Raw genomic sequence first — 27,603 nt, 5'->3', positions numbered from 1 at the left:
AGCATCATATCAACCAACATTGTCACATAGCAAAGCCTTTACTAGCAACTCTATCACTCCACAACATCAAAGCACAATGTTATCAAGACCAATGATTTATATACACCTTCATCATTTTCTCTCAAGGAATATACCCACCCAGGTGTTCACAGGGTATGTCCTCTCGAGACTATTCTTATCTTGGATTCCCATTCATCAAATAATATCAGTCCTTTACGACTACTCTTATCTTAGATGCCCTACCACATCCTCAAAGAGTATTAGATTCCAGATGCTTACCCAATCCTCCATTATTTCTTCCCAAGTGAAGATAAGAATGATGTGTCTATCTCTCCCTCTCAACTTAGGGAGGATATGCCCATTACTATGAAGGAATGTACCCAAGTTCCCTCTCAACTAGGGAATTGTCCAATCTCCCTCTTAGCTAGGGACTTGATTCCAAGTTTCTTAATCAGAAACTTACTTCTAGGCTGCCTCTTAACTAGGGACCTGTTTTTAATAGAAATTATTTCTTCCTTGGTGGAGATCATGAGAGCTTCAACTTCTTGTAGAGCTACTCCATTTGATGTCATGAATTTCCTTCTCAATATTAGGGAGCCTTCATCTTTTGGAACTTCTTTCTATAGCTTTGGTTATCCATCACTTTCCTTCTTGAATTATGTCAGTCATATCATCCTTCCTTTCATCGAAAACTGATCTATTAGACCATATCTGGCTTTTCCTAATACAACTACCTTTTCTACATCATGTATCCTTCAATAAATTTCATCCTTCTACATGAGTACCAGTTGTAGATGACATCCACACCTCTCTCTTGGTAGCCCTATATTAGCCCATCCACTTATTGTTCAAAAATCAGAAATGAACATCAAATAAAAAATTACCTTTTGTGATGGCCCTTCATCATGACATCTACCAATATCAACATCATGCATACATATTGACACATCTCCAAGATATTCAATATCAAGGGTCTTCTTTGTTTACTAAGGTCTTAATACCTTTCCCTTGGAGATATCATGGCTAATTCTTGCAGTTATCAGATATTGGTTTTCTTTTCTGAGTGACCATAGTTGCATCTTCCATGATCTCTTCTTTCTTTCTTCACATATTTTCTCTCCAGGAACTTCTATTCAGAGTTACTACATCCTTGTCAACCACGTCATATTCCATATGAGGACATATTATGTTGATTTCATCTAGACAATATGTGACCCATGCCTTCTGTTATCACTCAAGAAAAAATATTTTAAATTTTGAACATCAATTTTTTAAATTTGTCAAAGGGTTGGTGTCAATTTTCTATTTTAGTCTATCATTGGTCTCATATCTCACATGAATATCATATGTCCAAACTCATTTCAAAGTTCATATGTGCTACGGAACTGTCTAGGTGATTTCGTAGCGCAAAACATCGATTTTGCACTGACTGCGTTACAAAATCAGGGATTCATGCTGATCCATAGCAAATCTCACCCAGTTGTCATATTTATCAAAATCCGCTATGTTTACATCAACAGTTGTCAGCTTATACACTTCGTCTATCATATCCAAACACTTATCTTCATCATTAGGTTGTTAGGTGTCTTGGCACTGGCACATGTTTGCAGTTGTTACTGAGAAGGAGACAAAGGGTTTTGTTTACGATCTGAATGCATTTAATGGAAAGTTTCTTGCTAGCATCAATCAAAAGATTCAGTTATACAAATGGGAGCTCCGTGATGATGGTTCAAGAGAGTTGCAGTCTGAATGTGGCCATCATGGTCATATTCAAAGACCGCACTTAAACGTTTCAGTTGGCGATACATTATTATTGATGAAGCACATCGAATAAAGAATGAAAATTCACTTCTTGCAAAGACTATGAGAATCTACAGCACCAACTACAGGCTTCTTATAACTGGCACACCTCTTCAAAACAACCTTCACGAACTCTGGTTTCTTCTCAATTTCTTACTTCCAGAAATTTTTAGTTCTGCTGAAACTTTTGATGACTGGTTCCAAATATCAGCTGACAATGACCAACAAGAAGTGGTTCAACAACTTCATAAGGTTCTTCGACCATTTCTTCTACGGAGACTGAAGTCAGATGTTGAAAAGGGTCTGCCTCCTAAAAAGGAAACCATATTGAAAGTTGGAATGTCACAAATGCAAAAGCAATTTTACTGGGCATTGCTTCAAAAAGACTTGGATGTTGTGAATGTTAGAGGAGAGCGTAAGCGCCTTTTGAATATAGCCATGCAATTGAGGAAGTGCTGCAACCATCCATATCTCTTTCAGGGTGCTGAGCCAGGTCCACCATACACCACTGGAGACCATCTAATCACCAATGCGGGAAAAATGGTTCTTTTGGATAAGTTGCTTCCAAAACTGAAGGACCGTGATTCCAGAGTTCTTATTTTTTCACAGATGACAAGACTGTTGGACATTCTGGAGGATTATTGTATGTTCCGTGGATATCAGTATTGTTGAATTGATGGGAATACTTCAGGAGAGGATCGTGATGCTTCCATAGATTCTTTCAATCAAGAAGGGAGTGAAAAGTTTATTTTCTTGCTTTCAACCAGAGCTGGAGGCCTTGGTATTAACCTTGCCACAACAGATGTGGTCATTTTGTATGACAGTGACTGGAATCCACAAGTTGATCTACAAGCCCAGGATCGTGCACATAGAATTGGACAGAAGAAAGAAGTTCAAGTTTTCCGCTTTTGTACAGAGTACACTATAGAGGAAAAGGTGATTGAAAGGGCTTATAAGAAGCTTGCACTTGATGCATTGGTCATACAACAAGGACGTCTAGCAGAACAAAAAACTGTAAACAAGGATGAGTTGTTGCAGATGGTGAGGTTTGGTGCAGAAATGGTATTTAGCTCCAAAGATAGCACCATAACTGATGAAGATATTGACCGAATTATTGCGAAAGGCGAGGAGGCTACAGCAGAGCTGGATGCAAAGATGAAGAAGTTCACAGAAGATTGCAATCACTGGAAACATGTGGACTTACAAACTTGACTTCACTTAGTTAAAAAAAAAAGAGCAATGCAATAACTGCATCAGGCTTGTGTGCCTTAGCTGGTCTTGTGAACTTGACAAGTCTGGATCTGGTGATGTGCTCAGGGATTCATGGTGGATTGGTGCATCTAAAAAGGGCTTACAAAAATAGAAGCATTGAACATTGGATGGTGCAATTGTATAAAGAACTCAGATATCAAACCTCTGGCTGGGCTTACAAACTTGAAGGAGCTGCAAACTTATCGAAATAAAGTCGCAGATTCAGGCATTGTTTATGTAGGCTGTCCGGTGACTGTGGCATGCATGGATACAATTTCAGGTCTTGTTGCTTTGACATATCTCAACATAAAGTCATGCTGTATAACTGATGCTGGAAGCTAAAAGCTGAAGAACTTTTGAATTGAAAGACTCTGAACATGGCCTATAACAATATTACACATGCTGGCCTAGTACATCTAATGGTCATTATTCATAGCCAGTTTGGTTCATGATGCCTCAGACAGCTTAGAGGAGATGCAGTTAAGCCAACAGAAAAAATCTCCTTAAGGAAGTCACACAGCAAGTAAGGTTATGTTCCAAATTTTGAAATTTTGATGGTTTTCCTTATTGCATTTTTTCTTGAAGAATCATATATCCCCACTCAGTTTTGAAAAGCTTTGGAGCAGTTGAAAAGAATATTTAAATATAAGGAAGCTCAAGATAGCAAATTTTTGGTATTAAGCTATGTTTTAGTGATTACACAGCAGTTTCGTAGCGCGCTACGAAACTGCTGAAGATGATGCCTAATGCACAACAGTTTCGTAGCGCACTACGAAATTGTTGTAGCTACATAATTAAAACTCAGTCAACCAATTTTGAGGGACCGAGGGGAAAGTTTTGAAAAATGAATCTCTTCAAAGGATCATGTAACAGGTGTCAACATTCAACAAGGGAAAAACAGGTGGAGGAAACATATATTTGAACTCTAAACCTTTTGTTATAAAGTGATCATAGTTACTACAGTTCATGATATGTCGGATAGCTTGGATGAGGTTTTTTCTTCACACATGGGAAAGGTCGACAACACATAAAGGACGTGGCACTTTAATACATTTTTGTATAATCAAAAGAGAAGGACATGGTTCATTGGTTTCGAATATCTTTGAGGAAAACCAAAAGCAAATAAACAGGGGCAGTTTCCTACTTTTTAGGAGAAATTGAGAAGATGTAACATTAAGGGCCAGCAGGCAGCTACAAACACCTACCACATCCAAACTAAAAGAGACCACTTGTCAAAGAACGAGAATTAATTGTAATTAAGGCTGTTATTAGCATGATATGGAGTTAGACTCCTATTTGCCTTAGATCTCTAAAAAGTCTAGTTAGCAGTTTGTTACGTTTAATAGGTAGTTAAAGTTTGAATAGGTGCCATAAGAAGTAGAATTCGAGTTCCCCTCATGTTGGAGGAGGAATCTCAGCCTTGTAAAAGAATTCTATATATAGGAGAAAGAGAAATGTACCAGGGGTTGGAAATTTATTAAAAAAGCTCTGATATTTGGCTTTATGTAAAGACTCTGTTTTAGTAATACAAGATTGGCTTTGCTTCTCAGGACTCAGGAGGGATTCGATATTCAGAATGTGTTGTATTGTTCTTTTCCCAATATTTGCAGCGGTATGAATGTGTAATCACTTAGAACTCACTCATGGTGCTCTAATTTCCTGTATACATTCATAGACTGTGTGGTCCTATATGTTTCTGGTATGTTCTAAATGTGTTGAATCCTGAATGCCTTGACTTCTATGTAAGGTTGATACCTTTGTTATACTGAAATGATGTTGACTCCATAAGCCCAATGGATAGTTTCTAATTGTGTTTCCACCAGTCACATTTTACCTTTGTTTCACAAGAGTTAGCCATCTTAATCATAATCAAAAACATTAATCCTTTGAGAGAGCCCTCTCTATTTGGGGAGGCTAAGCCTCAACCTAAAGTAGGTTTGAAATAGTTACTCAAAGTCTGCCTGATCACAGTAGCCTATCAGGGCCTGATTTTGAGATAACACCTTCATGCATTCTTCCAACGAAAGATATCCATTTCCTTTGATCATACTCATGAGGTAGAGTATCTATCCCTGTTATCTGCAAATATATGATGACATGACCTATCTTATCAAACATATGCATAAACACCTTCCTTCTTTTGGTCTTATAGACTTCCTTCAACAACGTCTTTTGATTGAGAGTACTTCAACCAACTCGACATGCTACATTCCTCTATTATCATACCATCATTCTTTCAAGCAATGATTCCCATCTAAGGTGGAATTCTTTAGTGAGACAGTTTATTCTTCCAAGAGATGAACCTTATAATGAAGATTCCAATGGAGGATATTGATTATCCTCATTTTTAAATGCTCCTTTCCAGTGATGTATGATAATTTGTATACTAGATGACTTTATTCTACTCATAAGTACTACTGATTCTTTCAATGGGTTTTGCAAGAGCTACTTCCTTCTAATGATGACTTCCATAGACTTATAATTCAACTGTTTTTCAAGCTTCTTATGCTGATTTCAAGAGCTCTTGCTTCAATGGTATGTAATAATGATGCCATCTCCTAAATGATGCATCCTTTCATAATGATTTTCTTCTTGACTGTAATGGTGGAGGCATTTTTTGCCCTTATCTCCATGTTGCGGAGATCCAAAAATCCATAGTTATAGAAATTCCTTCTTCCATAATGTTTCTTAGAATATAGGTTTAGCCTATCCATATTTAATTCTTTTACTTGTAATATTTATTGACAAACACCCCAAGGATAGTATACGATACCAAAATATGATGCCAATATTTCTAGGGTTTTCATGCAATTAAGAGGTCATCCTAGGGCTTCTAAAGTTCAAACCCTAGATCAAATTTTATTCCTTATGTCATGCTAGGGTTTATCCCTTCCCTGGATTTCTAACAAACCCTGGAATCATATTTTCAACCCTAAAACATAAAATATATACCATACATACCTTATGGTTACTTACCTTTGTTGTGATGACTTGCAATTCTGGATGCCATCTTCATTGATGTGAGATATTCTTCACTGTAATCATCTATTCCTTCATTCAAGTATATTATTACAAAGCCCTTATTCACTGTCCATACTACTTCACAGGTCTTCACACAAAACTGATAGCTACAAGTTCAACAATATTTTTAATGATGGTACAATACCAACATTTGCTTGATGACTTAGAATGCTTCAGGTTTGCTTCCTTAGTTCTTTCAAGATTCTTCACAGTGAATGGATATCTTCCAAAAGTTAGATCCTTCTATGGTATTCTCTTTTATTGATCGATTTTCCAGAGAACAAATATATATGATCTTGGTTAATGCATTTTTTGTTCCACAAGGACTTGATCACCATAGGAGTGAAATTTAAAATTAGAGTGAAGTGGATTTGTCACAAGGACATATCTTAGAGATAGGATTTATGCTATCACAGAGATGGAGGGATCTTATGTATGCCCAGAAGAGGATCTGATATTTAGGAACAAATATTGACTATGCTTCCTTTTAGAATTTCCTTTATCACTTTTTGCTAGGAGACTTCAACTCTTGAATGAGGAAAATAATTGTACTTACTTCAGAGTCTCAGTTTTGTAGTTTCTACTATAGATTTTACTTCTCAAAATGATGAAAATAGTCCTTCTATGATGCCCAAAAGCTCATTTTCTTTGTCAACATATTTTGACCTTTTTATAGTGGAAGGATTAGGTCTTCATCCTCCTAGGTGAACATACCTATATGTATGCATGCCTTTATGGAATATAGCCTTTTTGTTCCATCTTGTAGTGAATTTGTCTTTCAAAATATCTTGATGGTTATACTTCTTCATTGCCTCTATAATAGATCTAGTAATAGAATTAAGCCCATACTTTGACCATGTCCACTTGGAGATGTCTTTGAATTCGACCATTAAGTAGCTCTTCTTTAGGATTCAATGTTCTTCTTGATGTCTTCTGCTTTCGTTGATCCTTATTTTAATGCTTCAATCCTTGAGTGTCCTTTACTAATATTCCTTTCCTTTCCTTATCTCGTTACCTTAGATTTGATACCATGTTTAGAAATATGGGGGCAACAAGTGTAGGTGATCTCTCTTCTTTGATAACTATTTGAGGTGTATTTTTACTTTTCTTGTTTAGCTTCTTCTTTGATTTGATTATTATTATTATACTCTTCAAAAAAAAACTACAAAACCATAAAGAAAAATAATAAAAGGTACAAAATATATAGGCAATCATCCAAGGTCAAAACCTCTCCAATATGAGAGGAAAACCCATGAGAAATCTTATTCTTATAGAATCTCTAATTGAAGAATTCCAAGACCTAGACCCTTGAAAAATACTTCTAGTCAAAGACATCTCCAAGACCAAGTAAAATTTCTTTCTTCTAGAAGTTTCTTCTCACAATGTTAGCCTAAGTTAAACTTATCCTTTAAGCCTTCAGGCTTGTAATGATGACTGTAACTTCGGCCCTCTAAGTCTACAATTCTTGACTTGTCTACAACTACTGCAATTCTTGCACATGTGAATGGATTATGGTTAGAATGATATCTTATTCCCTTTGCTTGGTGGTTTCCCTTCTCTTCATCAATTCAACCTTTAGATCAGTTTATAAGGAGGCCAAAATTTGACTATAATTTGTGATCTTTCTGCAATTGTATGAATCCCTAATTTCCTCGCATGTGTGGAAGAGAATAACCCAGAAAATAGACCCACAAGTGCTTTAATATTCTTCCTTCCATTTCTTCTTATCTTCTCTTGCATTTAGACTTCCTTTTTCTTCCTTGATCGAAGTCTTTCTTTCATGATTTATTGTCTCCTTTACATAGGCCGAGGTCTCCTTTATATATGCATTCTATCCCATTCATTAGGTTGAATTGTGGTTGTCTCTAGGATGACTTGTTGCTTCATGATGCCGACTTGATGCTTACCTCTTTGACAAGGTCTTGGATGCTCTTTTGACTCTATTTAACTCAAATAAATTTTCTTTTACAATATGTGATATGCTCAAATGTGTCTTCAATACATGAATATGACTCATTTGAGTTGTAGACCAAATGTCATGCCCTAGAAGCTCTCAATGGGAGCTTGATCTAAAATAAAATTCCTTGAGCATGAAACAATGCCTAAAACATAACAACAATAATTATATTTTAATTCTTTACATCAATTACATAAAATCATGATTACATGTAATTATGAAGACCGAACCTATTTACATGTTTCAACAATAATAAGATTTCTACTCAAGATATTCTTATTGATCTAAGATAGGCTTTGATAAGCTTAGTAATTTTGACAATCTCACAAAAAAGGATGCCTTGACTTGATGATTGAGTAAAGAAGTGATGTTGTGATTATGATCCTTAAAGTATGAAGAGGACATATTTATATGACTCTAGCCTTTGATGAATATTTAATGACATGTTCATATGTGACAATGAAGCAAGTTGATTTGTTATGGCTATGATACATATATGTCTGAGAATCTAATATATTTTGATGATCTGATAGTTTTGTTGATGCATGATAGTATTATTATAGACAAGTTGATGTCTTGATGATGATTGAATAAGCCTCCATTAGACGGACAAACTCTCCATGAGATCACAACACCTATTACTGTTTGCAAAATAAAAGACTCTTGATTATTGAAGCAAGGTTTTTGGACATGAACAAATGATCGTTTGGCTTTCTCCTAGTCCAATCCCAAACCATTGGGTGAAAGGCTTAAGGGTGTAGCTATAGGCCTCCCAACCACACAGAAGAAGGCTTATGGGTGCAATTGAGCCTTTAGGATTCAAAAACTAAAATCTTGTGCATGAAATCAGGAGAACACCATGTATATAACAAATCTAAAGACATGAAGTAGATGATAGAGAGTTCTATGGATAGAGAAGTTAAGGAACAATGAGGTCTACATAATGTTTGACTTGTTGAAAAAATGTGAATGTATTGACTTATCTTGTGTTTATAAGGGTTTGTAGTATGCGATGATTTTTATCCTGAATGAATGAATGGAATAAACTTACATTTCTTGTCCTTGGTGCATGCATCAGAAATAAAATATATTATGATCATATATGTAAACAATGAAATACAATTAACAAAGAAAATAAAAATATAGCCCTAAGGAAAACTGTTGTTGGGAAAAGTATCCAATACGGAATGACCCTATCCCACTCTAAGGGTGATAGTACCTCAGCAACAATCAAAGCAAAGCTATTCGAGATTACTTCTTTATGAGATGTAAGAGAGGAGAGAAAGAGATCCACTAACCGATGTCTTCCGCTAATGATTGATCCAATCTTCTCTCTTTGCTGCTTGCTCCCAGCTCCTTGCTCTTTCACTGGCCCAGCTACACCAAGATCCTGCAAAATGGCAAGAGAGGGAAACTACAAGAAGTATACATTCATAATTGATTCAAGGATTAGAATAAATCAAATACACAAGTATAACAATACACCATTGAGACACATGCATATAGAAGAACCTCAAATGCTTTATTAATGGAAGAAGTAAAGTTCAGGAAGTGATACAACCATAAAAGGCCCAATCCAGCATCACCTCCCAGCAGAAAGAAATCTCCTCTTCACCTCCTTCAAAGCAAATCACCCAATAGTTCTATACTCAAACCAACAGCACTTCCTTACATTCACAAGATTCCAGCCTCCCTAGACCTCATGAGAGAGCTCTATATATAGGAGTTTTGGAGAAAGGATGAGTCAGCTTGTAGCTGGCATGAAGCTGACTAGTGTCCTCTCCCACTTCAGTTATTCTTCAGTTCTTGAGTCCACTTGGAGGTTCTTGCTTCCACTTGGAGATCTAGACCCTCTTACTCATCACCAGTCGAATTCTCTGATCCAAGTGTCATTTTGGAAGCTTCCTGGGCATTGACACCTTGAGGAATGACTGTGCCACTTGGCCAAACTCGCCCAGCGCAGGTAGCCTTCTTTGCAGTTGACATTCAGCACAGGTACACAGTGGAGCAGTTGACATTCAGCGCAGATGCTCAGTGGAGCAGTTGACATGATCCAGAATTAGCTTGTTTTTTAGTGTTTTCAGGTGGAGAACTGATATTCAGTGCTGTGGTTTGCTGACCTTGTTCCTCTAGGGGTAGGAACAACATGTTTAGGGACTTTGGATCCCTTAGATTATTGACATTTCATGCTTCATGCTGTAAGGCACAAAAATGTCTATAACAGTTGCCCCCTAAAGTATGAGGTCGTTTATCGGGTGAAATGCTTTATCAGGAGGATCCGAAGTTCATTCAATCGCTGAGAGGTGACCTGTAATAAAATACAATACAATACATTATGATTCATTCTGCTTTCATGATCTAGCTGAGGCGGGCATTCCCATGCTCAGCTTTATAAATTCATTTTGGTACATATAACAGACGATCGTCTGATAGTAGACTAATAATTCTCTGCTGAAATTATCATCCTTTGAGTAGGATGATCATCTGCTGTAATGATGTACATGTCAAATGTCTTTATATTTCCTGAATATATATCGCAGCCCGGATGGATGAAACTAGATCCGGGGTCTTCAAACTCGTTCGATCTTCACTCTAAGTACAAGTCGATCCATGTGAGAATTGCACTGAAGTCGAACATGGAAAGACATCGCTTGATTACCGGTCAATGATGTAGACCGTTAACAAGCGCGAGAGGAATCACCGATAATGATAATGACCCTCAAGGTACTGCAGCACAATTCATGTGGTGTGAATAAAGGACTTGGCGTCGAACACCACGCAAAATCTTCTGGTCGAAGGTCATTGATGTATACCTGTCGCCGGAAGTGAGAAACTTGCCATTGAGGCATGCAAGCTTCAAAGTACTGAGGGGGCTGTTCCTAGATCAACTTCTTGGAGAATGAGCTGAAGTCGACAAGAAGTGATCCGTCAAAGGAGGGCCTTAATGAATCCCACATCAGTGACACGGAACGGAGCTAATGATTTTAGTGGAGGTGAAAAAAATCTGTGACATATGATTCAAGGTGGCGATCATGGATGGATGAAGGATAATGTATGGCAGTGGATGGGACACGGTTGACTCTTTCTGAACAACATCTCTTGAACATATAACGACACTAATGCGATGGATCGGTAGCATTACCCCAAATGTGGATGGTTTGGCGAGACCATGGTGATGAGACCGGTGAATGAAACAACCCAACCCGATGTGATACGGAGGAAAAGTGTCATGTTCAAGAGCGACTTGCTACCATTAAAGCTTTGAGGTTCTCCCAATTTTTCCCCAGTCATTTCTGACCAGTATCTCTTTATTTTTGTCAAGCTTGAGGAGGATAACATATGCTTGTTCTATAACCTGCCCTTCGGGCAAGCCCATCGCTATGTTTTAACGAGCCTAGCGATAGGGAAACTCGTTCTCGTCTAAAGACAAGTTTGTCGCTATTTAATCATTTTAACGAGTCTAACGACAAGGAAAACTCGGTCCTTTTCATTTTTAGAGAGTCTGAAAAGGTACAGAAAGTTAACTCCAAAATTCCTTTTCCGTCATCTAATCCCTTAAGTCCGAAAAAGTATAAAACAATACAGAAGGGATGAGTTTTCGATAATTTTAACGAGCCGAATAAAACAAGCGCTCGACCTTTTTGTGTAATAATCCCTTAGGTCCAAAAAGATTAAAATCTAGAGGAGGGATAGCTCTTCTGGTCACTTTAACGAGCTAGAAGGCCAAAACTCGGCAAACTTTTCATATTTTACGAGTCAGATGAAAAGAGCTCAAAGAAGACTCGTCTTTTGAGGAACGAGTGATAAACAGGGATAGCAGCAAATTCCAGGTACAGGTTGGAATTTTCCAATCACGGCAGTGTCACAAGGATGGCTAGGTGAAATCACTCTTCGCAGCTGTTCCTCAAAATAGGTAAACAATCATATGGAGGTGAACGATCGGCCAAATGGAATGGAGGTGGCAGGTGCAAAACACGACCAAGGCTTTTATGGCTAATAAATTTACGATCACAAAGGTTATTTACCGGAAATAGGTTCATTTTTTATTTTAAAATGAGCTTAAACGCTGGTGGAAACATTTGCTCATTACTTATGTTTATTTTTTAATGAGCATGAAGTCCGCGTTAAAACTGCTCAGATCTCGCTTTTCTATTTTTTAACGAGCATAAATTCCGCGGTAAAACTGCTCGATTATACCAGTCATAAGATAAGAATGTCTCCTGTGAGATAGCTATTTTTTATGGAGCTTTATCTCACGAAGCTATGCTCCTAATTTGGCAAATTTTGACCTTTGCCCCACATCCTTTCTTTATGTAAGTTAGGAAACGACTAATCCAAAAAACAGGTAAATAACCGCTCTTTGCTTACACTCCAAAAGGTTTGCATGCCCCCAGGTCCAAAGTACAATTTCAAGGCTGCCCCTACTTATCCATCAAAACATTTGTTTTAAAGGGTGAGGCTTACCTCTTTTAGGTTACCCAAAGATTGTTCTGTTAATCTTTCAAACTGAACACTTCTTCGGCGATGCCTACCGAAATAGACAAAGGTGGGTGAAAAGCAGATTATTTCACTCACATAACTTTGACAAAAGAATCTTGTTCCAGAACAACCCCTCTTCCTTCTTTCGGACGGGGTACGGACTAGTCATATTCTCCCGCGGAAATTCTACCTTATACCCAGGGTTTTTTCTGCCCAAAACAGACCAGGATGCATGCCCCCCGGGTTCCAGTCCCATCTTTCCGAATCACTCGCACTCATGGGGAAGAAGGACTGGGGGTGGAGACATTTCTTGATTGAATAGACCATTCAGGGTTGGTATGTGACTATTTGCGATGCGTGATCCCGGAAATGAAAGTTGGTCTACGAGCTTGACCATTCTTCCTTCGTGTGGAAAACACATTACTCTAAAGAGTGAGGAGACTATTGCTCCCATGCAATATATATAGTCTCGTCCAAGGAGTAGGTTATAATCCAAGGGTCCTTGAACGACCATCACGTTCATTTGAACGGTCTTCCCTTTCAATGTAACAGGCACATTGGGGAGGATCCCTAATGGTCGACTGGTTCCTTTATCGAAACCCGAGAGATTTCTTATCTCAGGCAAAAGTGCCGGGGAACCCAGTGCTTTCCAAGCAATAGAGGAAAGGATACTCACAGATGCCCCTTCATCAATGATAGTTCCAGCCATTACCATTCTGTAGATTTGGACTATGATTCTGAATGGTATACTGGCTGGTAACCGGGGTCTGCCTAGTTGGTTCCAATCAAAGGACACAACCAGGTTGCTTGGTGGTGGGACCGAATACACGGCCGGATATGACCCTGACGATGTTCCTTCCTACGATAAAGGAATGGGCGCATTGCCCTGATGCCCATCAGAGTCGGTGTTGATGAAAAGAATCTGGACGGTGTCATCCTTATTCTCTTCAGTGAGGGTGTCATTTGAAGATGAATCTTCATTGACGGTGTCATTTGAAGATGAAACCTATGAAGGCAGAACCGGGTCAACTGCCGTTTCGACCTTTGGACTTTCGTCCGGTCTGGATTCAGTAGGTTCATTTTCAATGACTGACGCTTCAGCTGACCACTTGAGCGGGCCAGCTGTATTTTCAACCAACGAAGGACTTGGCACGAGTTTTTTGTATCCAGGAGGAAGTCTCAACGGTGAAACTGGGCGATCTTCCAAAACTCTCTTCGCTTCGTCTAAGAAGGGACAACGGTGGATGGCGTGATCGCCTTCACACAGTCTGCAGGGGGATCTTGTTCCCCCTCTTTGTCTTGAACCTTCACTTTCGCTGGTTGACGGTAAGCATTCAACATGACTATCAGAGGTTGATGCTCCCGAATTGTGCAACCGAGGGGACCAGTCCCTTAGTATCCGGGGAATATAGGGACAATCTCTATGGAAGTGGTCTCCTCTACATATGACACATGGCGATTTAGGCCCGGTCTGTGCTGTGTGTGGATTTTTGTCAGATGTCTTTTGCTTGCCCCCAGTCACCTTAGGCTCCTTCTTCTTCTTCTCTTTCTTCTTCTTCTCCTTCTTCTCCATGGGAGCTTGGCTTTTTCCGGCTCTACCTTGCGAAGATGAAGGATTGCAGGAAGAGTTATAGGAAGTAGAAGGCTGGTGGGCAGCTCTAGACTGATCTAACTGTTGACTCGACTGTTCAGGAACCATGGTGTTCTGAACTACATTGGTTGAGAATAGCCAAATAGGCAGGCCAATTGTCAGTCCTGGAAGCGATAATGTGGCCATGTGGGGCGCACCAACTTCTCCCCAAGAGGAGAAAGGACTAGGATTTCCATCATGTGGAATTCCTTGGTTGGAGCATTCCATGTTCTCAACCTACAGATCAACGCAGGAATAGGAGGTGATTATGTTTCGTTTAAAATAAATTTTATAACGACGCTTTAGACACAACTTGCTTTTTCATTTTTTAAGAGTCGAGAAAAAGCTAAAGATGACTCTAGTCTCCTTCGATGTTTTAACGAGCCCGAAGTGACAAATGCTCGGATGGACTTTTTCAGTTATAGAGTTTGAAAAAGGCCAAAAGAAACTACTCTGGAGTTCTAGGCAGAGGGTGTGCCAAACTTTTCGCAAAACCACAGAATACGTTTTACGGTACGAGTGGTCGATCTTCGTGAATGCTGTGTTCACTGCATTGCGATCAGTAGGGCGGCCGACACGGTTTCCTATGGATAAAGGCTTTGTTCCTATAGGGGTCTCCCAATATATACGCGACGGCACGTGGGAGCACAAGTCCGTATTGATACTTATCGTTTCACCGTGGAGGAATCACCCAACCACTCAACGCTAAGATATCACGTTTAACGACGCCGGAACACGTCTCTAGCTTAGACCTCTATGTGTTTGCGTTATGTTTCAATGCGTTGTTATGTAAATTCAATTTATTTTAAGGTTGATCTTGTTTAGCAGTTTGCCTTTATGGATCACCACGAGATGTATAGTAACACTCCTAAATGCAGTCTAAGATGATAAGCAAGCTTTTCAATCTTTCAACTTTGAAAATATTAACTACTGAGGGAAAAGAAAGACATCATCTTTTCACACAGATCATAGAGCACACACTAATGCACTTTTCCCTAAATCAACATGCAAACTGTCACAATGCATATGCACAATGCAGGTATTTCTTTTCTCTTTCTTAATGTTGATGTAATACAAAAAGAAAGTTGTTGTATAATTTCAAATTCAATTTCAAGTGAAAGCAAACAAGCTTGTCCAAAATCAAAAGACACCTTAAGATTTACTTGTTTCGACACTAGAAATATATAAATTCAAACCATATGACGAAAGCAAAAGCTCAATCAGCTATGAACAGCAAATAAACTAACTCTTAAGATCAAAACGACACTTATCACAGGTCTAGATCTAAGAGGCCACAACAAGACTAGTTCACTTTCGTTACGGGAAACTGTAAATGATATAAGAAATACACAAAGAACAAATACAGTTTCTTTATACAACCGAGGCGGAATAGTGGCAAGGAAAGTTGGTTTCAGATAGGTACATTGACTGATAACAGGCTGCAAAAACAAGGATGAAAACAGGGCAATAAACAGCAGGGAACCCCAGTAGCACAATGCCAAACTGGTTCAGCGCAGGTGGTACACTGTCAGTTTGACATTCAGCGCAGGTAGTCCCTTCGGGATCTGCGCTGAAATGCAGACTGCCTTCACAGTGCCTGCACTGAAGAGATAAACTTTCGTTTTTCTCAGTTTCCGGGTCACAGATTGCTAAAAAATTCACAGTTTTTGGCCAAATCAGAAGCTATCAATCAAGTACACACTAAGGGATGAAAAGGAGGATGAAAAGCTATCACTAAGAGCTATTCAGAGTCCTTGTGGATCAGCTCTTCAAATCATAAACATGCCCAGAAACTGAGCTAGAGTAGCTGTCCTCTACTTTGCATTTGAAAGATCCAAATGCAGTTCGATTCGGTACTCCCTGTGTTTATGAAATGAATAGCAAAAACACAAACAACCAACAAGATACGATCCCCAGCGGAGTCGCCAATTTGTTGTTGGGAAAAGTATCCAATACAGAATGACCCTATCCCACTCTAAGGGTGATAGTACCTCAACAACAATCAAAGCAAAGCTATTCGAGATTACTTCTTTATGAGATGTAAGAGAGGAGAGAAAGAGATCCACTAACCGATGTCTTCCGCTAATGATTGATCCAATCTTCTCTCTTTGCTGCTTGCTCCCAGCTCCTTGCTCTTTCACTGGCCCAGCTACACCAAGATCCTGCAAAATGGCAAGAGAGGGAAACTACAAGAAGCATACATTCATAATTGATTCAAGGATTAGAATAAATCAAATACACAAGTATAACAATACACCATTGAGACACATGCATATAGAAGAACCTCAAATGCTTTATTAATGGAAGAAGTAAAGTTCAGGAAGTGATACAACCATAAAAGGCCCAATCCAGCATCACCTCCCAGCAGAAAGAAATCTCCTCTTCACCTCCTTCAAAGCAAATCACCCAATAGTTCTATACTCAAACCAACATCACTTCCTTACATTCACAAGATTCCAGCCTCCCTAGACCTCATGAGAGAGCTCTATATATAGGAGTTTTGGAGAAAGGATGAGTCAGCTTGTAGCTGGCATGAAGCTGACTAGTGTCCTCTCCCACTTCAGTTATTCTTCAGTTCTTGAGTCCACTTGGAGGTTCTTGCTTCCACTTGGAGATCTAGACCCTCTTACTCATCACCAGTCGAATTCTTTGATCCAAGTGTCATTTTGGAAGCTTCCTGGGCATTGACACCTTGAGGAATGACTGTGCCACTTGGCCAAACTCGCCCAGCGCAGGTAGCCTTCTTTGCAGTTGACATTCAGTGCAGGTACATAGTGGAGCAGTTGACATTTAGCGCATATGCTCAGTGGAGCAGTTGACATGATCCAGAATTAGCTTGTTTTTGAGTGTTTTCAGGTGGAGAACTGATATTCAGTGCTGTGGTTTGCTGACCTTGTTCCTATAGGGGTAGGAACAACATGTTTAGGGACTTTGGATCCCTTATATTATTGACATTTCATGCTTCATGCTGTAAGGCACAAAAATGTCTATAACGAAAACTAACAAGGGTTTATGGAGAATTGATGGCAACCATTGCATGACAAGGGATTGTTGGAATAGTCTCCTCAATTTGTAGATCTTGTGAAGGTTCCACTCGTTGATCTTCTTGATCTTCATAGTCTATGTAGAATAATTTTTTCTCATTAAATTTATGCCCCTTATTGTACTTGGTTTCAAAATTGAAACATAGGCCATTCTCTCTTCTTTCATCCATTTGCTGGGTTAATATTGCTGGTTTAGGAAAGGGGACATGGTTTTCTTTATTATTATTAGTGACCAATTTTATAGTGGCATATATTTTTACTTTCAACTTTCCTTGTCATATTGAAATCATGCTCTAGAGATTTAGGTTCAAATAGACACACCTTATGTTGGATTCTTTTCTTTAAAGTTCCCATAAATAGGTATAACAAATTATCCTCTAAAATATTATTTATTCTAAGACTCAACTTTTGGAATTATTGATTGTGCTTTGTAACAAAATGGTTTTGTTCAAGATTTACCAATTGAATAAATAATATATTGTGCTTAATATCTGCATAATGTGCTATGAATTCCCTTGTAAAAATTGACAAATATTATAGTCAAATCCTTTTTATTTTCACAACCATTGATATCATAAGTGTTATTCTTGTTGTAAAAACATGGATGAAGTTATGGTTAACTTTTATAGAATGACCGCTTGATGTAGATCAAAGCATCGTTCCATTTGAGATATCCATGTTATAGGATCATTATCATCAAATTTCCTCATATCGATCTTCAGAATTTAGTAGTTCCTTGGTGTTGACTTGAAGCCTTGATAATGTGGATCTTGGATTGAAAATTCAAGATTATGGTTATGTGTTTCAATATTTGTGCTCTCTAATCGTGATAAAATATTTCCCCAAGGTAATTTAGTTCAACACAATGATTCTCCTTATTATCATTATTTTCTTGGATCTCAATATTCCTATTAAGAAGACTCTCCAAGAGAAGATTTTCCATGGCATTCATAGATTTTTATATTGCTTTCTAGTTTTCATTCATCTTTTTTCTATCTTTTCCTTATTATCAATCATCTTATTTTTTAGTCTTCATTTATTTTCATTCATCTTCTTTTCTATTTCTTCATTATTTACATTCATCTTCCTTTTTATTCCTTCCTTATTTTCATTCATCTTCTTTTCCATTTTCTTTTAAGTTTTTCTTGAGAACTTGATAAATCCATTCTTTCCAACACACTACTATCCATTCCATTAACGTTCTTATCAAATTGAGATGACCTAAATTCTAAGTATTCACTTTTTTCATGATTCAAGGATGAACCTTTAGTAGGTTTAATTGGTGTAGTGCCTTTCTTTGGAAGCATGCTGGAAAATAATATTAATACTCCTCTTTATCACATTTTTCAGTCTGAAAATCAAAATGAATCTTCTAATCAATAGTTAGGTTACTTGTAAGTTCATACCTTTAAAACCTTAATTTGGAGAATCTTTGTATGGATAGATTTTTTCTTTCTATATCTCTACGATGGATTTGGAATTTTGATTTGTAATACTTTGATATGTCTTTTCTGTAATTCCATAGGCGTGACTAGAATTTGATGTGTCAAGTGAACATTATGGTAACTTTTCCAAAACTTGTTGATTTTTTTTCCTCTTTCCACGAACAAACTTATATAACATTCCATGCATCCAATTCTTCAAATAAAATTATGAAATTGACCCTATGGTCCTTCTCTATGTCTCATAATATCCCTCAATATTTCACAGTATGAAAGTCCCACAAAAGAAGATATGGAAAAAATAACAAGATGACACGTGTAAAATTTATTTTAGGATTGTTGAAAAACCCTAACTCCCAAAGGATATAAGTCCACAAGTATAGCAAACCAAATTTTGAAATTTTAACTAGATGTTTTTTGAGATTTCTCCTCAATATGATCTAAGTTTCACTATCTGAATTCTCCCAGAAAAAAGGTTATTGAAAAATTTCCAAACTAACCTATTTGGAACTAATTTTAGGAGCATTTAGGAACCTTGAATTACAACAAATATCCAAAGTTATAGTGAAACAAGATCTAACATTTGAACTGGATTTTCATGGAGATTTATCCTCAATGTGGTTCAAGTTTCACAACTTGAAACCTCCTACAAAAAATGTTATGGAAAAAATTCTGAACTGGCCTATTTGAGACTAACTTTAGGAACATCTAGGAACCCTATTAAACCCCTTACAACATATCTATAAAAATGTAGCAATCCAAGATCTAAAATTTGAGCCACATGTTGCTTGATATTTCTTCTCTATTCTCCCAGTTTCAATGTCTAAAATCTCACAAAAAAATGTTTTAGTGAAAATGCCACAATGACTTATTTAAGGCAACAAAACGCTAGGATCATGTGTTCTTATACCAAATGTTATGAATGTTGTGGCTTTTAAATGATAAGAAACCAACAATTATAGTCCTATTTGAGGGAGAAACTTCATTTTACAATGAATACAATGTACAATACAATATTTGATGGTCCCTAAGTCTAGGTCTCTTTGGTATATATATATATATATATGAGACAAATGGTATAATTATAATAAAATGAGACCATGAGAGATTCTAGCCACCACAAAAATATAAAAATAGAAATATAATAGCTCAATATCTAGGGATTAATAAGGAATTTTATAGTTAGATGGACCATATATAATGCTTACCATGCCCACATTTGGATTTGATGGTTTTTCAATGTTTTAGCACATGGATCATGTTTTTACATGACTTCTTGTTATTTATATACGAGAATTTTTTGTATTGCTGCTTTGTATTCACATAATTGAGCTCAATAGTCCCATTGATCTACTTTTTAGTCATTAATTGGGCCTCAAAATGTTTATCTTATTTTATCTGCATATATTTTTTTTCCTATCATGGGAAATCTTCCAGTTCTATTTAATTTTTACCATTTGCTTGAGAAAGTCTGGCCCAACATGGCCCTATCCAGTGGGTTGTCCTAACCCATAAATGTTTTTCATTTTAGTCATTATAATTTCTCAAATGGGCTCATATTCAAGGATGTGTAATGTTCATTGTTGTATGCAAATTGAACTAGATGCAAATATTTTCATCATTTCAATGGTTTTTCCGTCACATATATCTTGAAATATCCTCAATCACTTGATCGACCCTCTCATTTTGTACATTTGATTCTAGATGATATGCCTTGGTGAAGTTGGAAATCCTCCCAAATCCTTTGAATAATCTCTTCCAAAAGTTGGAAGTGAACTTCAGATCCTTGTTTGAAATGACCGCCTAAGGCATTTCATGTAGCCTTGCAATTTATTTCATGTATATCTCTGCAACTTTGGGTGCCTTACGTGTTGACTTCACTAAGACAAAATGAAAATAATTAGTAACCACTACCACCATGATGGAATAGTGCTACCTCATAGTTCTTTATAGTTTTCTAATGAACTTAATGGATACAACCTCCCACTTCTACTTAGAGATGGGTATGAGCTAATAGTTCTCTTCGATGTCTATGTTTAGCCTTAACTTTTTGCCACCTTAAACACTTGACTATATATTTTTACACTTCTCTTTTAATACTTATTTCTCTCTTGCCTTGGTACCCTGGATGATCACATAGGGTACATTGTGCATCTCATTCAATGCCATCATTTTAAGATCTCATAATTTTGGAATGTAAGTTTTGGTTTTTTTTTATTATGGGGAATTCATCGTCACTCAACTCATAGTCTTCATACTTGGGTTGCAATTATTCTTTTGTAATCTTTCTTTAATTTGTGCATAATGCTTGATGATCTCTATTTCGAACCTTTGAAATTCTAGGTTTTAGATTAGACTTGAATTGACTAATGGTTGGAGCATGCATTTCATGAATTCTTCCATTGAGTGCATCAACCACCTTGTTTTCCTTCCTTTTTATGTGCTTGATTTCAAAATCATATATAACTAAAATATTTAGCCACTTGATTTGCCTTGCATTTAAAATTGGCTATCCAAATAAATGTCTCAAACCACTATGGTATTTTTTGTTGGAAATATTGTTGTCATTGATGCCAAAGACAAGAGGAGACTATAGTTGTCCAAGATAAAGATTGCAAGATGAAGATTATTGGAAAGATTGTTTGGATACCCTATCTTTGTAGGTCATTTTACTCTGACCTAGCTCAAATGGATCATACGATATGTGGTTGAAAAAATTATTCCAGGATTTTTCCAACGCTATATAGCATTACCTTCTAACTCCATAAAAATGAGGAAATATGAAAGATTCTCTTAAGGTGGCCCGGTTGGAAAGTACAAGTTGACTTAGCTAGTTTTACAAGTTCGCTTTATAAGTGAATGCTAATACATTATAAATAAAGGACATATGAGTGCATTTGAAGATCGTCTAAGTAAGAAGAGATTTGAGGTGTGCAAGTGAAGTTGGGAAACACTCTTTGGGGTTTTAAAGGTGGAGAAAAAATGTGATTTGTGGAGTGAAGAGCCATCTTGGCATTTTCGCTATAATCTATTTTCCGAAATGTTTCAAATTGTGAAATATTCAGGAGACAAATGTAATATCACTAGATACTTGTGGTAAACAATTCAAACTCTATTCCACTATAATTTCATAGATAAGTCCTATGGAAATTAAGGTTTTGAATAATCATGATATCCAAATAGGTTAATATGTAGAAATAACTTTAAATTAGAAAATAACAAAGACAAAACAAATAACAAGATAATAATCGTAATCTCAAACCCTCATTAAAAAACACTACTAGCCCTTATTAAAAAACAACTACTCAACCTTAAGTAAATTAAAACTTATTTATTGACACCAATCCAATTAAATTTTCCATTTTTAGTAAAACCAACCCAATCAAGCAAATTACCATTGAATGAATACTATACATATTTTCTATGCCCTAAAGGTAATCAGAAGATTCCATCTCATTTAAGATTATTACAAACGACACTTACATTTCCCTATTTATATCCATATATAATACCTTGACATAAGTATTTAACCATCATATCTTGAGTTCCTAACTTGCATGAGCTCACCCTAAGGATTTTCTTGCTACCAACTTAAAAGGAAAACCCAACTAACAAACCCAAAAGAGTCCATGAAGAGCATAAAAATATCAAGTTGATATACATGTATGGCGTTAGGTGAGATTTCTAATATTCCATTAGAACTTTGGATTTGTGTGTCCCTTTGACATTAAGGTAAGTGGGAACTACCTGTCCTATAAAGCTTCCCTTCCTAAATGCAACCGTATTCCATGTCTTATATGGACATTACCTTCTCATACATCATGCTGGTACTCTGGGTTTTACACCCACCAACCTGAAAAGCCATGACATTCGTACATAAACTAACCATATTCAGTACCTGTTGGCTATGCTATGTTATGCTAGAGGCTTCCAACAGGAATATTTATCATATAACTTTATTATGTGCTAGCATTTAGTGGCCGTGCATTGTAATAAATATAAATGAATTTTTGATATTGTGCAAGTTGTGTTTTGGAAATTTTGGTTAGTGTTTGTGATTTTTTGGGGCTAAATTTTGATTTTTATTATCTAAAATGGTTTTGATTATATAAATTTAGTATTTTGGAAATTTTTATAATTTTAGATATCATTAAATTTTAAATAATTAAATAGAAAAATATATAAAAAAAATTCTTAAAATTTATAACAAATAAATTATTTTGTTTAAAAAAATGTTTTTAATTAAATTTCTGAATTTATATAAATTGTTGCGGAGATGGATCTTTTGTCTCACAAACAGAAAGATCTTATACACCAATTTGCTGTGTAACCATAACCTTAAAATTAAATAATAATAATAATAATCATTTCTAAACCTATACAACATTATACGACATTTTATCAAATGTTAAATCTTGATTGTGGAACCTGCAGACACTTTTGAACATTCAATTAATATTCTGGAGCTTTCCTAAAAGCAAGCTTTAAGGTCTTGATAGAACGTCTTTTCCGTTTGGAACCTTACACAACAGCTAGGTCCCATTTAAATTTTACATTTATAACAAATTTAAATATAAAAGGCGCTGTAAAATAACCTTACAAAACAGGTAGGTCCCATTTAAATTTTACACTTATAACAAATTTAAATTTAAACATAAAACACGCTGTGTATACATTATCCATGATCAACAATTTCGGGTGTAGCGAATAGTAATTCCAATTGTCAATGAATTTTTTTCAATAAGATGCACTTAAAATGCTGAAGTGGAAGATACGTTATGACATTTGATTAATAATATTTGTTAATCTAAATAAATAAAATATGGAATTTATACTAATTAAAAAGTAACAGAAGCAATGACTTGATTGTCAGGGTTATTATAAAAGGTGAGGTTGGTAAAGGAAAAGATATTAACAGTTTAATGGGCAATTGTAAAAGATAAAATATAAGCCATTAAATTATAATATTATAGGAAGTTTTTTTTTTAAAGGAAAAACTAAATTATGAGAAGGATTTTCATTTATATATATATATATATATATATATATATATATATATATATATATATATATATATGCATATAATTTAGTTGGTATGTTTTGTAAAATTTAAATTAGAATATATGTGAATTTTTTTTTTTTTTTAATTTAAAATTAAAATTAGTTTTGATTTTTTTGTGATTTTTGTTTTAATATATTTGTAATGAATAATATTGCTTAATTTAATTAAATGTGATATAATTTTTTTTCATAAAAATAAAAATATAAGAGAATTTTTTTGCTTGTTGAGCTTGGAGTATCAATAAATTAAAGATGCCTTTTAGTTAACCAACATATTAATATAGAAATCCTTTCACTCTTATATATATCTTGATGATTTTATTGTCAATTGGATTTTGGACTAACCTAACACAAACGAATTCGCAACCCCCATTCTAAGCCGAGTTCCAGAACTCTTTGGTGAGTAATGGGTATGAAAAATGTGTTTTAAGAGAGCCCAACAAATATTGGCAATGTTGCAATCCATAATTGGCACTGAGTAATGGGCATGAAAAAATCATTTTAACAGAGCCCAAAACATATTGGCAATGTTCCAATCCATGATTGATGGTTTTCTAGGCATGTTTGGGTACCGAAAACATTGTATAAACGCTCAAAACAATGCAAAAAATTTCGCACTAGGAAATCACAACTCTTTGCTCATGAAATTGTTGCTCTAGACACCCATGTGTCTAACTTCTTTATTTTCTTGGCTTGTCCCTTTGTTACTAGAGAATCTTTCCCACAAATCTACTAATTGATTTGTGACAGACAACAATTATCCACTTGTCTTATCCTAATGACCTAAACACACACACACACACACACACACACACACACACACACACACACACTTGTATAAATGTAAATGGATGTCGAAATAGATGCTCACATTCTCACTGAAGGTTGATCCTAGCTTGGCTTGTGTGGTTCAATCTCTAGGATCCCTTATTCTTGCCTCTAACACATGTTTTCAACAAACATAGACTATAAGCATATCCAAATTCTATCTCCTTATGCAAATGTTAGTCACATTCTTCTATATAAACAAAGATAGATACATTCATTTATGTGTAATAACAAAGAAATGAAATGGAGGAAAACATTAACATTATATTAAACAATAGTTGATCCATGTTATACAAAGAATGAATTGAAAGTCATGAAAGGAAATGAAACATACCCAAATATATATAACAGATATATATTGAAAACCCAACTTCTATTAATAAATAAAATAATAGAATATTGAACACATATTAGCTAGAACGTTAGTAGCTATCTTTGAAGAGACAGAGATGTCATCTACATGCATTTGTAGAAATTTATTACAAGAGGCTAAATGAATGGCCTTTTAACTTAAAAAAAAAAAGAAACCCTAGAGGTCCAAAGCCATAACCCTATAAGATGAAGTGCCAAAAAATTTACACACTTTGAGGTAGTTCATACATTAACTTACTGGGGCGCTACTTTTGCATACAATATATGTTTGTGGTGCATAATATCTTGTTGGAAAGAAAAATTTGAGGATTTCAACTTTTGGCTAGGGCTAGTGCATGCCATGGCAACCCCTTGCCCCTCAAATGGCTAAAAAATCATCACTTAAGGCCTCAAAATAGTCCTGAAAACTTGGGACCTAATACAAAATAGAAAAATTGCTAAGAATATAGAAAATCATTAAGTTAATGGAAGAGGTGGGTGGCCAATGATATCCAATTGGATCAGCCTCCCCTCCCTGGGAAGAAATGGTCTCCATTGCATAATGTCCTCTCATCAAATGAGGAAACTTCTACTGAACTTGGAACATGGTGATTCACTTGCCTTGGTGAAGAAGCCACCCTGCTTTGACAACGTGATAGATTTGTATGTTTTGTTAGTGGGAATCCTTCATTTTGGTACCCATGATCGAATCCACTATAGCATGTTAAATGCAATTAGGATTGATCTTGATGGGGAAAATTGATCGACTGCCTTTGATGTATCTAACAATGGTGGAAATTATGGTCAAAGTAACTCCACATTAAATATTGGGTGCAAGTTATTAGTTTGAATTTTACTCAAAAGCAAAGGAGTTGTTTCTCCACAGATATCACCTCTAGATCCATCAAACAATGTGATGATAAGAAAATTCAACCCCAAGTAGCTACACTACCACCATCCATATACATATTAGACACAAACAAAGGAAGTGTTCATACCTCAACCCTCACAGATTGGTGTAGATTATGAAAATACCTTGTCATTGAAGATTATTCTCCTAACAAAATACCCCACTCCAATTGCTAGACCCGAGTTCCTATACACAAGCACAAACATACAAAGACAATGCTTGCCTCTGTGGAAGGAAGATTAGCTTATAAAATAAAAATTCAATATAGAATCCTGATGAAGATTTCCACATCATAAACAAGACAATGGAAGGGAAAGGATTTGTATTCATATCAGTATATGAAGTGCAAGACACAATATACTTGGTGCAAATATAATATCCTCTCCAATCCTCGACACCACCCTTACCTCAAGTTATAAGAAGACTCAATTCATCTCACATGCAAGGAAAGTTCTCACATAAATCCACCAACATCACTAGAATATTCTCTCTCTCCACCTCTCCCCTTGAGAGGGTCTTATTATATAGAATTTTTCTTGAACTTGGGAGGATGTATCTTTATACTAAGGGCCATAAGAAGTTGAAAAATTCCCTAATAATTTACCCCCGACAAACTCAGGAACAAATGGGTTAATCTTATCTCCTTGGGAGTAACTTATTCTAGAAATTTGACCTCCAATGCTACCATTCCAAAGACATGTTATATACTCAAGTGTCAGGCCATTCCACTGCAATGGATTAATGGGCGATGGGATGAAATTCCTTGGGAGCAATGGGCTAGTAAAGGAGCACAATAAAGTAGGAAGAAGGATGCATTCATACCATCAACTGAGGGAGGCTAAGATAGGATTCCTCTATTTGACATAAGGTGGGAAAAAAGGGGTATAATAGATGCCCCCTATTACATGATGTTAGAAGAGACATTGATGGTCAAAATTCATTACGAAAACATGTAACAAAATGTGAGGAAGGAGTCAATACCTGTTCGAGAATCTAATCCCAACCACCTGCTAGGTGTTAAAAATTTCCATCCAAGTGTCCCAGTTCAGTTTCAGTTAGTCGAGTTTAGTTCAGTCTCACTGCAATCATTTATTGTTGATGTCTCCAATGTGATCTTATTTAGCGGATTTGTAATATTGAGAACAAAAATCCTCTACTCCACATTGTTATTTTTTTGTCATGGTATCAGAGCCTGACCTGTGTAAGACTCCTTGAGAGCAACAAAGATCAAGAAGCTAGTGAGGGCCAAAAAGTAAGGACAATATCAATTCCCTCAGCTCGAAAGAACGACATATTTAAAAAGAAAAAATTATGCCCAAAGCATCCATGCTCAAAGGCACAGGTGCGTTGACCCTTCCAAACTTATGATGTTGACAATTTTTGCATTTCACTGTAGCCCACCTCCGTCGAAAAGAGAACTAACGACATTTCAACTATAAGCGAGCACGAGGTTCAGGTTCCGTCATATCAAAGTTTAAATCATTTTCCCTGAGTAAAATTTGGAGCATGAGCAACTGAAGTTTCCAAAACAAAGGGTACACAAATCCAAAGTCCAATAGAAAGTGCTTTATTCATAAAGAATTAAAGGGCCCATCGTAATATGTTATAAGGCTCATGGTATTTTGAAAGCCTTATATTTTATTTTTATTTTTAAGTTTTTATTTTAAAAAAGGGACTTTGTTGAAGTGTTCTTCTCAAAAAAGGATGCACATATATATTTTTTTGAAGATAAAATGGTTTATGAAAGTTTTTGTAAGCATTTCCTTTGTAAAAAAGTTGTAGACTCATTTGTTTGTGAAAACCAAGAAACAATGGCATTTTTATTTTAG

The 27,603-nt window shown here is 36.2% G+C and overlaps 1 pseudogene; it reads left to right on the top strand.

Moving 5' to 3' along the window:
- The first annotated feature begins 1,749 nt into the window (after positions 1-1,749).
- LOC149256216 (putative chromatin-remodeling complex ATPase chain) lies at positions 1,750-3,012 on the top strand (annotated as a pseudogene).
- Positions 3,013-27,603: the final 24,591 nt, after the last annotated feature.

The sequence above is a fragment of the Pinus tabuliformis genome, chromosome 7, assembly GCF_031772625.1.
Source record: "Pinus tabuliformis cultivar Carrire ecotype Pingquan chromosome 7, CPIR1, whole genome shotgun sequence".
NCBI lineage: Eukaryota > Viridiplantae > Streptophyta > Pinopsida > Pinales > Pinaceae > Pinus > Pinus tabuliformis.
This window is presented reverse-complemented; position numbering and strand designations above follow the sequence as displayed.